Source organism: Vicugna pacos, unplaced genomic scaffold (assembly GCF_048564905.1).
Source record: "Vicugna pacos unplaced genomic scaffold, VicPac4 scaffold_20, whole genome shotgun sequence".
In the NCBI taxonomy this organism is placed as follows: Eukaryota; Metazoa; Chordata; class Mammalia; order Artiodactyla; family Camelidae; genus Vicugna; species Vicugna pacos.
In genome coordinates this window covers 77,957,835-77,974,260 of record NW_027328741.1, presented here as the reverse complement: position 1 = coordinate 77,974,260, position 16,426 = coordinate 77,957,835, and the positions used below count along the sequence as shown (strand labels likewise).

The 16,426-nt window shown below is 45.4% G+C and overlaps 2 long non-coding RNA genes across 2 annotated transcripts in view; both read right to left on the bottom strand.

Moving 5' to 3' along the window:
• Positions 1-16,426, bottom strand: part of LOC140694037 (uncharacterized) — a 333,619-nt gene that overhangs the window by 62,387 nt on the left and 254,806 nt on the right. The window lies entirely within an intron of this gene.
• LOC140694040 (uncharacterized) lies at positions 12,476-15,669 on the bottom strand. Its single transcript, XR_012069782.1, has 3 exons — positions 15,480-15,669; positions 13,160-13,332; positions 12,476-12,718 (listed from the first exon to the last, which is right to left on the bottom strand). It is a non-coding gene; the product is annotated as an uncharacterized lncRNA (long non-coding RNA).

The following is a 16,426-nucleotide window of genomic DNA, read 5'->3' as shown; positions in this document are numbered from 1 at the left end:
TTTGGAACATGTATACCTTTGGAGACCCCCTGGAGGAACAAGGGGGTTCAATACTGCCTGGAGAATTCACTTGTCAAAATGCCTAACAAGACGCTATTTGCAAGGGTTTTTTTTTTTTAAAGATTCTTACCCTAAAACAAATCCCCTATCTAAACCTCTTGGATGATCAAATATAAAGAAAAAGGAGAATCATGTCTGGCCTAACACTTGCTTAACGAAACGGAAGGACAGAATCAGTTTCAGACCAAAACTAAAAATGCATTTATACCATCAACCCTCCCACTCTTTTGTACACTGTCCTCATGTAATCTGCCAGATGGCCCCCTGGAGAAGGCCCTTTGCCCTGAACTCGTGCTCAATTTCAGAGTTCGGCCAAGCGGGAGGTTGGTCCCCAGGGCCTGAGAGGGGCTATGTGTGAAATCTTCTCTGCTGAGACCCAGCGGACTGAAGGGAACTGTGTTCTCTGAGGGAGAGAGAGCACACCGAGCCTCTGTGGATGCATCTCTGAGATCCTCCCAAAGGCACGCAGCTCTAACTCTGGACACGGGAATTTTTGATTGGCATCTTAGTTGGAAATCTCCTCCTGGATAGAAAGAAGCAGATTCAAGATGTTGCAATTGGATGGGCAGGTCGGCCTCTCGAATTAGTCGATGAGGAGGACACGCAATTCTCTGCAGAAGTAGGAACACCCATCCCTGCTCGGCTGACGTCATGTACAGAGAAACAGAGACACGACTCTAGGGGGAATTCAAAACCCACCAACCTTTCTTACCGACGTCAACGTCCACACTTTATTCTCCTGTCAGGTCTCTGCACAAAAACTGTGGCTCATCCCCAAATATCACATACCCATCACCCTGTACCACTCTGTGTCTGTGTCCAACTCGAGCATTAAGGCCTGTGACCATTACTGTTAAATCGTGTCCCCCTTTCAGCCCGTCTCCCACGATCATCCCAGCCCAACCTCGGTGTCTCTCTCCAGGTCAGCAGCACTCTTCCCACTTGCTTCCCATCAGTTTACCTTGCCCTGCTTCCATTGCTTATTCCCCATACGTTACCCACAACGGTCTTATTAAAGAATGAATCAGATCAAGTTGTTCCGCTTTGCAAAATACTTTCGTGATTTTCCATTGTATTCAGAAGGATATCCAGTGTCCCTACCAAGGCCCTATGTGATCTGGGCCCTCACAGATCTCTGCAGCCTCACCTCTCACCGTTCTGCTCCAGCCCATCTTCACCGCCCCGATGGTCCCCACCAGGACAGCTGCGTTTCTAACTCCAAGTCTAGTACTTACACTTCTTCCAGCCTGGGAGGCTTTTCTTGTCTGTTACCTACGTGGCTTATTCTTTTGCTTTATTCAGGACTTTGTTCAAATTATTTACCCTCAGAGAGGACTTACCTGACCAGATTATTTAAAATAGCATGCACATATTTCCTATTCAAACATTTTCTCTCCTAATATGCTTTATGTTTCTTTGTGGCAATTATTAGTACCTGGCAGTACATCATATATTTATTTGCTTACTGGTTTACTGTCTGTCTTTCTTACTAGACCTATATTCATGGAACCACAAATAACTGTTTTAACCAGTAACTTTCAAACCACCTTTAAATGAATTCTTTTATAAGATGAGAATTTCAGAGGCTTCCACGGGTTGCTTAGGGGAAAAAAGAAAAAGGATTCAGGTTGAACTAATTTATTAAGGACCTGGGAGTTGGTTATTTATTTTATACATAGTAGTGTGTAGCTGTTAATCCCAAACTCCTAATCTAGCAAAAGTCCTAGCTGACTACTATTTTTAAAAAGAGTTTTTTTCTTTTTAAACTGGGGTTGTTTGAGATCTCTTTTCTTCTTCATTATTTTTCTTTTTTTAAAGATTTTTTCTTATTATTTTTTTACATTGAGGTACCGCAAATTGAATCCAGCATGTACTCTACCCCTTGAAATGTACCATCCCCTCCAAAGGGGATGAATTTGACAATAATTTGACAATACCATATTGAATTAAGATTTTTGTTCCATTTTCCCTTCATACAGTTTATAACTGAGGGAGAGAGTCAGAGGAAGCCCTGGGCCAACCCTTCCTTCTCAGCGGGTCACTACACAGCAGAGGAGCTTGGCTGTCTCCAGGCCCAGCTCACCTTTCTGCTCTGAGGGCTGACTCAGGCCACTTCTCTTAAAAGTGGCGTGTTAGAAGCAGCAGAAAGCCAACTAGCGAGCAACAATGGCAAAACTGACCCACCTGCAGTTGGACATCATCTGCTTTGAAACGAACCTCTTAAATCTCTTCTTCATATTAGTGGATGGTTTTCAAAAATATTCCCAAGGAGATGAATCTCACTGCATTTTTCTGGATTTCTTGGGTCTTCTATGACTTTAACTGCAGGTTTGATTTTCTGCACAACATCTGCAGGGAAGCCAGGCAGAACACGTGAACAGACCCTGCAGGCCGTGGCTGAGGCCTCCGGTCAAAGCATCCTTGTTGTGCAGAGCCTACGTTCATGGGACCAGTTTCATTACTGCTATAATTAGTTCTTATCCAAGTGTCCCACCGGAAATGTTTCTAGATAGAAGGTGGCCTGACGCAGATGAGCAGTGGGGATGTGGGGTGCAGATGGCAGAGAGACTAGAAGGAGAAAAGGGAAATGTTTCTTCAGGCTTCAGTTTGGAAGATTTCTGATTTTTATATGAACATTAAACTTGGTCAGGCTGAAGCACCGTTTGCTCTAAGACAGGGTGATGTACACATATCCCTACAACTTCTAAAAAATATGTTGAACCTGGGCGTGACAGCCTAGGGGACAGAAAGCTTTGAGTGACACCTCCGTTCCAGGATGCCTATGGTCTCGGGCTCACAAAGTGGAAAAGAATACACATATTTTGCCTCTGTAGTTCTATGTGAAATTATTTTGACCCTTGCCTGATGGTGTAAGATCAGAGAGCATGTAGTCTTTCTTACGTTGCAAAGACGACAATTCTTCTTGATGAGTCAGCACACTGTTTCCGATGGCCCGGGGTCTGTGCCAGACATTAGCTGTCTAGACAAATACCACACAGCCCCCCATCCCTCAAGGAGATCACAGTGTGTCGTGGAAGATACAAATTTAAATAGATTTTCAAAACAATGTGGTAAGAGTCACTTGGCATCATATATACTATATGTTCAGAGGTGCTCTTGCACTGCCTAGGGCTGTGTTCTAGAAGGTAGGGAAGGTGTCAGAGAGGAAATGCTTTCTGCACTGACATCTGACGGATTCCAGCAAATCTCTAGACCAGGAGAGTGCGTGGTGGGGACGGGATTGTCAGCAGCTTGCCTGTCTCGTGCAGACCCCTGGTCATGTCTAAGAGCACTTTGCACATAGGGAAGGAACGTCAGTGAGGCTAGAGGCTGTGAGGAACTAACGGAATCTGAGGCTGAAAAAAAACAGCAACTAGGTGATGAGAAGGTGAGACGTTAAATCAGGGAGCGTGGACTTCCTCACACACGCAGCGTGGAATTCTTTGGGGTTATAAGAGGAGAGTGACACAGATTAGTCATTATAAGTGAGCAAAGTGGATTGTTCACTCTAAAGAACAGCACTGGGGAGACTAGCAAGGGGTGTGATTTAATACAGTGGGAAGCAAGAAGCAGGGACATAGTTGGGGGACATTAAGTAATAGAATTGTAGTACTGACGGGGGTGAGGGAGTGGAAAAGTAAAGGAAAACTCCCAGATGTTTGGCACAGAAAAGAGATGGGGTAGTGATGCCATTGTTTGAAAAAGTAAAACTAGTTCTGAGAGAGTGTAAATCCAGACAAACAGAGCTTGAGGTTTTTATGGGCTAATCAAATGGGAATGTCTACTTGTCAATTAGAAGTATATTTCTGGGACTGAACTGAGATGTCCATGCTGGAAAAGATTTGACAGTTAATCAGTGGACAGAGAGCAGTTGAAGCCACGGGAATAAATGCCACCCACTGACAGTTTACCAAAGAAAAGGGAAGGAGGGCACTTCTGGTTCAGAAAATATGGCAGACCAGAATCTTGAAGACCCACTCACTTAAGACACATAAAAACGTAGGACAAAATGCTGCCAGTGTTTTCCTGTTTTTTTTTTAAGGGCACGTTTATTGTGGTATGATACCTGTACAATAAAATACACATATTTCACATGTACTACTTGGTGAATTTGATAAATGTCTACACCCAGAAAACCATAACCACGATCAAGATAGCTAACATTTCCATCACTCCCCAAGAGGGGCACTTTTCGAATCCCCATATTTATCCCTTCCCATCCCCTTCTCTCCCTGTGAACCATAAGTTTGTTTCTCTATGTCTGTGGATCTGTTTCTCTTCTGTATTTAAGTTCATTTGTGTCTTTTTTTGATTCCACATATAAGTGATATCATATGGCATTTTTCCCTTTTTCTTGTTTACTTCACTTAGAATGACTATCTCTACGTCCATCCATGTTGCTGCAAATGACATTATTTGTTTTTTCATGGCTGAGTAGTATTCCATTGTATAAATATACTACTACTTCTTTATCCAGTCACCTGTCAATGGACATTTGGGTTGTTGCCATATCCTGGCTATTATAAATACTGCTGCTGTGAGCATTGAGGTGCATGTGACTTTTTGAATTAGAGTTTTCTCCTGACATATGCCCGGGAGTGGGAAGGCTGGATCATGAGTTAAGTCCATTTTCAGTTTTTAATGGAACCTCCACACTGACTTCTCTAGTGACAATGCAGCCCATCTTGTGAAAGCAGAGCCATGCTCAGAAAGTAACAGGTATTTCTAAGGGCCAGACATGATGTGCAGTGAGTGTGGCCTGTTCAAGAATCAGAGGGCAGTCTGCCAGGGCTGGAGGAGAGTGACAAGGGAAGTGTGGTACAGGTAGGAGTCAGACCATGTGGGGACATGGCAGGCTGGGATAAGGAGCCTGGACTTCGAGTAATCCCTTGGTAACCATGGGGCACTGGTTCCAGGACTCACCCTGAAGTCAACATCCATGGATGCTGACGCCTCTTGTATAAAATGACATAGGACTTGCATGGGACTCATGTACATCCTCCCATCTACTTTTATATATATATACAAACTATTTTTTATTGAGTTATAGTCATTTTGCAAAGTTGTATCAAATTCCAGCATACAGCACAAGTTTTCAGTTATACATGAATATACACATATATTTGTTGTCACTTTCTCTTTCACTGTGTCCTCCTGTGTACTTTAAATTATCTCTAGATTACTTGTGGTATCTAATACAACAAGAATGCTATGTAAGTAGTTGCCAGTGTATGGCAAATTCAAGTGTTGCTTTTTGAAACTTTCTGTTTTTTCAACAATATTTTCAATCCACCGTTAGTTGAATCTGTTGGATAGGGAGCCCCTAGATACGGAGAATCCCCAAGCTCCTCCTTCCCACATCCTATATTTTCACTGCAAGCACTGAAGGGGTCCAAACAATGAAGAGACCCATCTACCTGCTGTAAACCCTGAGAAATTCCGTCAGCGTATGTAGCGCAGGAGAGAAGGCTTAGGGCCAACTAGTGGGAAAGGAGGGCCTGACTGGAGAGGATGGAGGAAGGACAGTAGTGGAAGCCATCACGTACTCTTACTGGAACTAGCTGACAGCAGTGAGGGACGCCAAGGAAGTGGGTACACGTCACGTGTGGGGCGATCCTGGCCACCAGGTGCAGGGTTCACATAGCTGGGACCCAGTTTGCAAGATCAAAATAACAAGGAGGGAAAGGAGCTGCCTCAGTCCCAGGATCCTGACAACGGCCACAGCACCGTGAACCCAGCTAATGCGGTTCCCCTAGTAAGCCAGAAAAAGGAAACTCTGAGCCAAGATATTGCAGATTCCACCACAGCCACATGGATAACTAGATCTCTAACCTGACAAAATGTAACCACCAGAAACAGGAATCTTTCCTTTTCTCTTCCTTTGGAACTTTGGACAGGGAGTCACACATCTTTGACGGGAACCACCTATAAACAAATAGAGAGCTCACTTTTTCAGGAATAAGCATGGAGAAAAAGAGTGGGGTGATGGTTTAAAGCAGAAGTCAAAGTTGAAGCCAATCTGAGTAATGGTAAAAACATGCTACTCAATGAATTCGAGTTATGGCAAAAAGAAGGAGGAAGGTTAAGGAAATCTCTATTAATATCCATTCACCAAAAAAGAATAGCCAGCCATAAAAAGACAGCACCTTAAATTAATAATGTTTTTTTTTTGGTGGTGAAAAACAGTGCCTTAATTTAAAACAAGGCTTGGGCCATCAACAACACTCTGAGAGATGTTGATGAGGAGAACATAAATCTGCATATAGATATGTAAGTTTTCCAAGTCCACCGCTCGAAAAAAATTAGTCAATCATGTGTCCAGTTGATTGGGAAATCCCAATAAGTAAATAACTCAAAAGTGGGAAAGACATGGGATTAAATATTGGTAGTGAGCAATGAAATCCAAGATGTATATACCTATATTTTCTTTGTTAATGTAACAAACTTAAAGCAACTGTCTAAAAAGTAGTAACTGGAGCACACAAACACACACACACAGTTTAGAACAACAGAGAGGTAAAATATGCTAAATTTATCATTATTGAGTAACAGGATCTAATAGATTATTTCATTTTTGAGACTCTTATAGGATTACTGGTCCAATTGAATATAAATTTATAAACTTAGAGATGATTTATAAAGATTCAGAGAGAATTTTCTTTAAGAGGCAATATAGCTTCCAAATCACTGAAGAGAAAATTAACAATAAAAAAATTAATTAATCCAGGTAATATGGAGTAACACTGACCATACTTACCACCCTAAAGTAAACCACAAAATGGATAAAATATATGAAGCAATGATTTTTAAGACACGTGGAAACGATCATCCACTAGGACCTTGCCTTGCCACCTCGATATCAAGGCTCCTAGGCCTCCTACTGCCATCACAAAGGATGTCCACCAGGAGGCGACATTTCCTTCCTCTGCTCCTACTGCACAGCCAGTCCTGAGCAGTCCTTTTCCAGGTGTTGGCAGGCAGCTCCCAGAAGTGCTCTCGTGGGCCTTGGTCCCTTTTGGCCACCAGCAAAGGGATCAAGGATGAGCAGTGAGCCTCCTTCCTCATCCAAGACCTAGGAAACTATCTGACTTCTGAGCAGCCCTTCACTCTTGTCTGCTGTCTGGTACTCTCCACCCGGCTTCCCGAGTCCCCGGCACGGGCAGCCTGCACGCTGGCCACAGCCCATCAGAATCTGTTCCCCCGCCAAGAGGCCACGCATGATCATGAGCAGGGCTCCAGGCCTCTGGAGCAGCGCGGCTTGGACTGGGTCCTGGCCCTGGGCTCACGAGCTCCATGCCCTTGGTTGAGTCAGTTAACATCTCTAAGCTACAGTTTCCTCATCAGTAAAATGAGGACATAATCAATATGGAAAAAAAACAGAATCTGAGGGGGACTAAATTTCTGGTGATTGATAATTTTAATTTTGATTTATACAGCAAAAGACATCATACAATTTTTACTACTTCGTATTTCTAAAGGACAGCTTCTACTATTAAAAGTAATGCATGCACGTACACACAAACACACGTGCAGACACACTGGCTCTGGTCCACATACATCCCCAAGAGCACACACACATGGAGTCTTGTACCACACACACACCCATAACATACACACAACCACACACGTCCTCAGGCGCACACACACACATAACATACAGAACCACATACATCCCCAGGTGCAAGTGAGCACACACACACACAGTCATGTACCACACACATCCCCAGGTGCACGCGTGCACACACACACGTCTTACACACTATGGCGTTATTCTAAATCAATTTACAATGAGGGTCACAGTGTCCCTTGTTTTATCCACTCAGAAGATCCTGACTTTGGAGCGTGAAGCAGGAGCCCCTCCTCTCTGGAGATGGTCTTTACCAATTACAGTCTCAGTAGAGCCAACATAACTGCTCTGGACCTTTGGAAGTGCAGGCCAGAGCATACCTGGGAGCTCACATCCTGTACATGTAAACATGTTAAGTGCAGTAGGTTCTAAAGTCCTGCCTTTACAAATAGACGTTCATTATAAGGTGGAAGGCCAGGTTCAAATTTAGAATTCCAAGACACAGGGGAGTCCGGCAAAGAAAGTGAGCGTGTGGTGAGAGCTGATTCCCAGTCTCTGACCACTTGCCTGACCCTTTTCTTCCCAATGCTGGGTCCATCCCTTGCCACAAGGGGCCTTGGATGTTCACAGGGGGACACTCAGAACTCACATCCGGGATCTGCTCATACCCTCCATACATACAGCTGCCCTTTGGCCTCTCTGTGAGTCCTGGGAATCTGAACTTCCAGGAGAGCCGATGCAGGCACTAGGAATTGGTCAGGGGCTGCTGAGACAGGGCATCTGGGGTCCTGGGTTTCTAGAGCACGGGATGGAGCCAATGACCCTGTCCCCTTGGCCCTGCTGACTCCACCCCATGGAGGGCGTGGCCAGAGGAAGTGTCAGGGCCAGAGGGACCCTCTGCAGTGCAGGACCCAGGGCAGCGGGCCCCCTTGCCGGGGCCTAAGAGCAGAAGGCCTAAGGAAAGGTCTGAAGAGGCTGTAAGGTATCTTCATTCCCATTAATTAAACAAAAATAAAAGCATACCACAGGCGAGAGTGGAAAGGGATTTGTTAGAACAAGGGAAGGCACTTGCCAAGGTCTGGCCATAGAGGGCTGGTGGGCTTGCCAGGTTGATGAGGAACCAAGAGGCCGTTAGTCCCCTCTGGGTCTAAACACCTCCTGAATTCCTCCGGGTAACACTGAAATGCAGTGAGACATGGAACTCTCTTAAGTTGTTAAAATCTTCATGGTGAGCCATTCAACTCTCTCCTCATTCTTGGCTACGAAAGCACGATAAACACAGGCCAGAAACTCATCAGCCTGTTGGTTGGTTCACTATCCGTCTGGCGCCTCCTCTTGTAGGAGCCTTTATCACATCACCCAGGGCTGACCCGGCTCAGGATTATAGCTGATTTTCCACAGGTGGCATCACTTGCTAGTGACATGAAGCAGGCACGTTAGCCACCTCCCAAACACTGAGGCTCCTCCTGGGAGGAGCCTGCAGACCCCCAGTCCAGCCTCTGCACCACGATGTTCCTTAGTGTCACTACCGGTTTGCTGCCTTGGCCTCTAGCTTTGACCAGATCCTCGCCAGATTGTCGATAAATATCACCCATATACCACATCTAAGCTTGCGGTCCAGATGTGACCATGGTTCTTATTTTCTTCCCATCGATGGATTGTTTGATCTTTGTGTAATCGTGTCGGCAGGAAGGCCAGTACCGCCCTCTTGAGGCCTCCCCGAGCCGCCTCTGTGTATAACTGTCCTAGCGCCCCAGGGGATCGGGTCTGAAGCCTGGCACTCAGACACGAGGATGTCAGCTGGAGAGACAGGAATCCACTCCTGCCGTGGCTTCTGCTGTGGCTCAATGTGGCCATAAAAACGGATCCCACAGGCCCTGACGTCACTTGACTCACTGCAGGGATGCTCCCACACTGCCGCGTTCCCCCCAGAGACCGAGGGCTTTTGGCTTGTTCTGGAAGGCCCCACCCCCGAAGGGACACTGGGTCCAGTGGAGCGTCCAGCCTGCTTCCCCGCCAGCCCTTAGGGCCTTGGTGGGGCCTGGAACATCAACTACCCTCCCCTTAGGGACTCCTTTGTCCTTTCCAGCCAACAGACCTAGGTCATAAGCACCTTAACTCACCTGAGGGTGTTTTCCTCACTTCAGGGGCAGTGAGGACTGGGCTTCTTCACACTCCTAGTGCCCCAGGTCTGGATGCAGTCTGGCTCTGCCGCCAGTCCTGCAGGTCCCGGCCACACCTCCTGCTGGTCACGGAGTCTGTGCTGTATTCTCTTCCAGGACAACAGGTGCACTCTGCCCCCCCGCCCCGTCCCCATCAGCGGTGGCAGAGGCGGCGGACAGGCGGGTGAGCTTGGGCCTGAGACAATGCCCGGAAACCAGTGCCCCAGAGGCTGCTGGTGACTAGAGGGACCCCGGGGCAGAAGGCAGCATGGGATGGGAGGGGAAGGAAAGTTCAGGATAACGAGATGAAAGTGGGAACAGATAGCACCGTGAGGACCTCGACCATGAAAGGGAAGAAGATAGACAGTGGCAGCTGGAGCGGTGTTGGCGTTAAAAGCTGCGGGCTTTTTCATTTAATTTTATTAATTACCATTACATATAGTGACATATTTTTATTTGATTAAAGATTAGGTGCCATGTCATATAACAGGATATAGTATATTATTTATTAAATAATACATAATAGTAGATATACTAGCATGTTATGTTCTGTTTATTTATTATCAGATAGTATACAATACATATGTAGTTATTTATATACATAATATATAATTCATGTATCTATATAATATATAACACATAACAATGTAGGATTATGATTAATATGTTTTATAACAAGATTACATAACAATAATGATGTAATATTATCCATTGTATACCTTGGTTCATGACACATTCTCACCTAAGGTGCCTGTCAGAAGTATTTATTTATTAAAATTAATATTATAAGAAACAGTTGTGAACCTATCACCCAACATCAGAACAGGACTATTGACAGTGACATACTGTGTCCTATCCTGCCCTAGGCCTCTTCTCACAGGAAGCAACCAGCATCCTGAATCCTGGCTTACACTTGCCTTGTGTTACTTTCACACACACAACATTTAAGATCAGTTAAAACAAATGAACTGCAGGTACATGCAACGAAGTGGATGCATCATACACTCTATGTTAAATTGAAAAAGTAAGCCCAAGAAGGTAGCCTATAGTGTGCTAAGCTTTTAACTGTGTATATATATGTCAACTAAACTCACTAAATTAAGAACAACTACAGCTAGAGTCCAGGTGGGAGAGGGACAGATAAAAGGTGAGGTGAGCAGATTTGCTGCAGGTGAGCGAGTTCCCTTCAAGTAACATGTCATTCTCTCTGAAGCAGGAGGCAAGGCCATCTGCTGGGAGTCAGGGAAGAGACAGAGGGAAGCTTAGAGGTGTGCAGAGAGCATAGAATGTTGACACCACTGTGTGGCAAGTGGGGAAATGTGCTCACTAGAGAAATCCTGGAGGATTGCCTGGCAGTGGCAACATGCTGGGCATTGATTTGTAGTCTTAGAAATCTGTGCTGGGAGAGCCTGCTGCCTGCAGGCTCAGAACAAATAGAGCTGGGTGAACCGAGATGGAAGTCGTCCTGGTGAGGAAATGAAAAGATCAAGGTTCAAGGGAGTTTTGTTTGTCATAAAGAGAGTGCTGACTGTGGATGCAGAGCTGGAAGGTGGGGAAGTGGAAGTAAGAGGAACGTGGACAGGTAGGAAAGCAGAGGAGTCAGTGCATGATGCCCCAGTGAGGGTGAAGGAGGGCCAAGGAGGCTGGTGGAGAAGCAGCTGGATGGCTAGTGTTGGGCACATAAAGGAGAGAGGCTGGACCTGGGGTGGAGACACGCCCGGTTATGAGCCCGGTGGTAGGGTGAATGGGAGGTGTCTGGCTCAGGCTGACGGAGAAGAAGACCCTCCAATGACCATACTGGGTGGTGGAGGGAGAATCAACATTGACGTCTTGATGGTAGGCGGTGAGGCAATGCAGAGCTGGTGGTCCAGCTGCTCCTGACTGAGGCAGATGAGCAGGAAGGCCAGGGTGGCAGGCACTGCTAGGAATGGACTGGGTTTTCCAGGTGCTCCCAAGAGAGGAGGAGAAATCACCTCATGGGGGAAAGTGAGCACAAGGAGGTCAACCCAGGCTCCTGATCAAACGGAGGGTGTGATGGGGCAAATCGTCAACTCCAGAGATGGTGGCCCAGTAAGCAGGGACCATGGGTGAAGTGAGGGGACACTCAGAGAAGAGAGGGAGAAGAGTCTTCTGGGTGTAGGGGAAAGAAAGGCCCCAGGACAAAGGAGCACATGGGCACAGTGATGAGGATGGACTGGCTCTGTTGTGACACTGCAGGAATGGCTGGATCTTTGTCCTGAAGGCTTAGTTTGGGGGGCTACTCGCCTCATGAGGGCCCCCCTCTCAGCAGCCTGGACAGATGCTCCCGCTCCTGATAGCTCTGTGGCCACCACTGTTCCTGGAGGGGCTCTGCCTCCATCTTCTATCAGACATTCCTGCCCAGTCCCCGACTGCCGAGGGAGCCTGGGCCTCACAGCCGTTTGCCGTGGAGGGACACAGTCTCCTCGGAGAAGCAGGCTGATCTTATTTTTCTCCGTAACCCACGGCCTAGCAAAGTGCCATCCTATGGTTGGGCCATTCAGGGGCTCGGATACTTCTTAAATTAACTCAAAGCAGTAGAATAGCAGAGCTGGAGGAAGTGACCACTGAGCTCACAGAGTTCACTGCCCACACCCCCATTCTACAGATGAAGAAACAGAGGCCAAGCAGTGAAGCAGCCTTGGCCAAGGTCACGCTGCTCTTTAATGCTGGCCTGTGTTGGGCATACCAAGTGATAAGCTGCACTGAAGGGCCTGAGAGGGGGCTCTGGGGCCAGACAGCTTGGGTTCAAGTCCCACCCCTGCCATTTACTAGCTGTGTGATTAATGACTGTCCTTCCTGTAAAGTGCCACCTCATTGCTTTGTCATGAACACAGAGTTCCTGGAACAGCAGGACAGAATTCTTTAAAGGTTTGCTGTTGCTTCTGTTACTATTATCACCAAGTGAACCCTGAAATGAAGAACAAAGACAGCAAGATTTTTTATTTTAAAAGATTTTAAAATATGATGATGACTGTTTGATTTAATCTATTCAAGTTTGCATTTGACACTTATTAACAACTACACAATGGATGACTTTTGAGGAAATGTTACTTCATGTCTTTATTTCTCACTAACTACACAGGCTATTCAACAGAAAGCAATTTTTTTCCAGGAAGAGGGACAAAAAGTTAACAATATCTCTGTACCTCTCGGTTCCCAGTGAGTTGGTTGTGATCTGTCAACCCAAATTTGGGGAAGTGCCCGCTCCTCCTGGGCCAGCTGCACTGCCCAGCGGCCTCCAGGGGGCGATTTACCCCCACACGAATCCAGTATCTTGGTTCATATCTTTGCTTCAGATCCCTCAAGGACTGCCCATGCACAAGGGCCCCATCTGCCCCACCAGTCTCACCTGCTGGCCTCCAGGAAACTATCCTGGGTCTCAACCATCCTCTGTTCCTATGCCTGTCCCACTACTCTTCACTTTGTCCTTCAAGTGTGGGCTCCTGTGGCTCGCCACCAAGCAGGGGTCTCCCAGTCCTCCACCTTGGGGAACTGCATCGTCCTGCATGGTGCCTAGCGAACCTGTGTGGAGGCCGGAAGAATACAGAACAACAGGTGCTCAGAGGGGCTGCCTTTCCCACTACAGGGGCCCTGGAGAGCTTTCTCCCAGCTGGTTATTCACAGGCGCTGACGCTGTGGAATCTCGATCTTACCAATTTAAAGGGCATCATCACTAATTACAAAAGAAATCATTTTTTCAGTATCAAAAGGAGAAAAGACTTTGTGCCCCGTGCCCCCATCTTTCTTCCTCCGCCTTCAGAGGTGATTCTCACTCTCTGGGCAAGGGTAGAAAGCAACAAACAGAATATTATTTTTCAATGATTCTTCTTTCCCACTCTGAAGATTGCATCCCAGGACCGATGAAGGCTAGGATGGTTTGGCTTCCCTGTACTGAGTATTCAGAGGCTCGGGGGGAGGGGGTTAGGGAGATAATTCAGCAATATGGAACCAAACAGAGACATTAAAAAGTTCTACTCTAAACAGAAAGGAAGCAGGATGCTATAGAAATGGGAAAACCATCATTGGAAATGACATAACGAGTTACAAGACACTAAACATGAAGATGTAAAAAAGCAAAAGTACATCAAAATACAAAATGGTGGGAAAGGGAGACGGTAGCAAGAAAAGATAGATTTTTTTCTCTTTCTTTTTCCTTTTTCTCATTATTCTTAGGATGTGTTGGAGCCTACGTGATTATCAGTCTAAAGAAATAGATATGGTAATGGGTTGATATACTTGAAAAATAGAGTAACCACAAATCGAAAGGATATAATAGAGTTAAAAAAAAAAAAACCAAAAAAGAAACAAACTCTAAATGGCTTAAAGACTTAAACAGACAAGACGCTAAAAAACTCTCAGAAGAAAACATAGGCAAAACATTTTTTGACATATATCTCAGCAGGGTTTTCCTAGGGCAATCCACCCAAGCAACAGAAAATAAAAGCCAAAATAAACAAATGGGACCTAGTTACACCTATCAGCTATTTCAAAGCAATAGAAACCATAAGCAAAACGAAAAGACAACCTATGGATTGGGAGAAAATATTTGCAAAAGATGAGACTGAACATGGCTTAACTTGTAGACTATAAAAATAGTTCATACAACTTAATAAGAAAAAAAAAACAACCCAATCCAAAAATGGGCAGAAAAACTAAACAAGCAATTCTCCAATGAAGATATACAAATGGCCAATAGTCATATAAAAAAAAGGCACAATATCACTAATTATCAGAGAAATGCAAATCAAAACTACAATAAGTTGTCATCTCACACTACTCAGAATGGTCACCATTCAAACATCCACTCACCATAAATGCTGGAGAGGCTTGGAGAAAAGGGAACCCTCCTACATTATTGCTCGGAATGTAGTTTGGTGAAGCCAATGTGGAAAACATTATGGAGATTCCTCAAAAGACTAAAAAAAGACATCATTTGATCCAGCAATCCCACTCCTGGGCATATATCCAGAGGGAACCTTAATTTCAAAATATACCTGCACCCCAATGTTCACAGCAGCATTGTTTTCAATGGCCAACACATAGAAGCAACCTAAACGCCCACTGACAAATGACTGGATAAAGATGTAGTATTTAGATATAAAAGAATATTACTCAGTTGTAACAAAGAAGGAAATAATGCCATTTACAGCAACATGGATGGACTTGGAGATTATCACACTAAAGTGAAATAACTCAGACAGAGAAAGACAAGTAACATATGATATCACTTATATGTGGAATTTTTAAAAAAGATACAAATAAACTTATTTACAAAACAAAAACAGACTCACAGACTTAGAAAACAAACTTAGGAGTTTGGGATTAACAATTACAAACTACTATATGTAAAACAGACAAACAGCAAGGATTCACTGTAGAACACAGGGGAAAATGTTCAGTATCTTGCAACCTATAATGGAAAAGAACCTGAAAAAGAATAGACTATGTATATGTACAACTGAATCACTATGCTGTATACCTGAAACTAACAAAACAGCTGTATATCTGAAACTAACAAAACATTGTAAATCAACCACATTTCAATTTAAAAAAAAAAGATAAGCTCTAAATAGCTGTATTCAAAGAAAATCTTCAACTCTTACCTCTTACAAAAAGTAAAATGGGAAGCTTGAGCAGGACCAAATTATACTGAATGAGAGGTTACATACCTTCTCCAGCACGTGGCCCATGGTACACATACATCGTGTTTTCCTTCAGGTAAGAATGGCCCTTAATGCCCTGGGAGCGAGTCCTGCTGGGACAAGGCCTCTGTGGCAGTGGCCTCCTTGTCACCGCTCCATCTCACCAGAAGGCCAGGGTTTTCAGAGTGGAGGGAACACAGAGCTCATACACTTCAGATATATTTCCTGAGAAAAACTGTGGAAAGACCAAATTCACCTGCAGTGCAGGAAACATGAGCACGGCCCCTAAGCAGACTGACAAGCCCGAAGCAAGACGGCCCGATGTTCACATCGGAACCAGAACAAAAACCGTCTGGCCCCAGTTAAACGATCACCATCTCACCTGCAATGAACTGTTCGTACTCATTGTCAGGGATGTTTCTGTTGAGACTTCAGAGATCAAAAAAGTCAGACCAGGGACTCCGGACCTGGTGGATGTCCAGGCTCTGCTAATGGTAGAGGCGGCCCCAAGGGGGTATCACCAGCACCGACTCCTCCATTTTCAGCAGGGTCTTCAGGAGGAAGGCGATATGGATACAGACGCCCCTACGGAGGCTGAAGCCCTCCGGAGGGTTGACATAACACAGAAGGTACCTGGCAGGGAGCAAAGGAGAGCGGGTCTTCAGAGCCAGGTCTCTGCACAGGAATCCCGGCTTAGATAGAACAGATACAATGGGAATCTCTGCACAGCACATGGCCTAGACTCAAGACACGTTCAGCAGCTTCTGGTTTGTATAGTGGAGGCACTGCCCACCGATCTCTGTGTGGCCAATTATTTCGAGTCCGGGAGCACATGCAGAAGACATCTTGGCATCTGTCTATCAACGCTAAGCACCTGACTAGTACCTGAGCACCCGTTCTCCAGGGGCTCTCAATCTTCTTGGCCTAAAGACCCCTGTACACTCTTAATTACTGAGGACTTCAAAAGGCTGCTG